Source organism: Phaethon lepturus, unplaced genomic scaffold (assembly GCF_000687285.1).
Source record: "Phaethon lepturus isolate BGI_N335 unplaced genomic scaffold, ASM68728v1 scaffold47889, whole genome shotgun sequence".
NCBI lineage: Eukaryota > Metazoa > Chordata > Aves > Phaethontiformes > Phaethontidae > Phaethon > Phaethon lepturus.
This window is the reverse complement of record NW_010562239.1, coordinates 8,964-9,270: the sequence shown is the minus strand read 5'-3', so window position 1 is coordinate 9,270 and position 307 is coordinate 8,964. Positions and strand designations below refer to the sequence as shown.

The window sequence follows — 307 nt, the reverse complement described above, 5'->3', positions numbered from 1 at the left end:
CCCCGACCCTGCCTGGGTGCCTGCGGCAGCCCATACAAGTCCTGTTGCTGAAGGAGGTGGCCAGCATGGGGCTGGGAGTGAGGCCCAGGAGGACAGCGTCACAGACTGGTGGCGGACAGGACCCCTGTGGGACTTTACAGTAAAACTTCTACCTTACTGTCCAGGCTGGCAGCTGTCCTGTGCTTGGGTGGAAACCCCAGCCTTTTGGGGAAGGGATGAGCAGGAGCCTCAGAGGCCAGATGGTGCTGGCATGGGGCTGTGCTGGCACCTCTCGGGGGAAGAGGGGTGGGTGCGGTGCTCAGGGGCA

General features: G+C 63.5%; 1 protein-coding gene across 1 annotated transcript in view; it reads left to right on the top strand.

Moving 5' to 3' along the window:
- The window catches only part of ARL16 (ADP-ribosylation factor-like 16), a gene marked incomplete at its 5' end in the record, with an annotated part of 2,307 nt that overhangs the window by 512 nt on the left and 1,488 nt on the right, over positions 1-307 (top strand). The window lies entirely within an intron of this gene.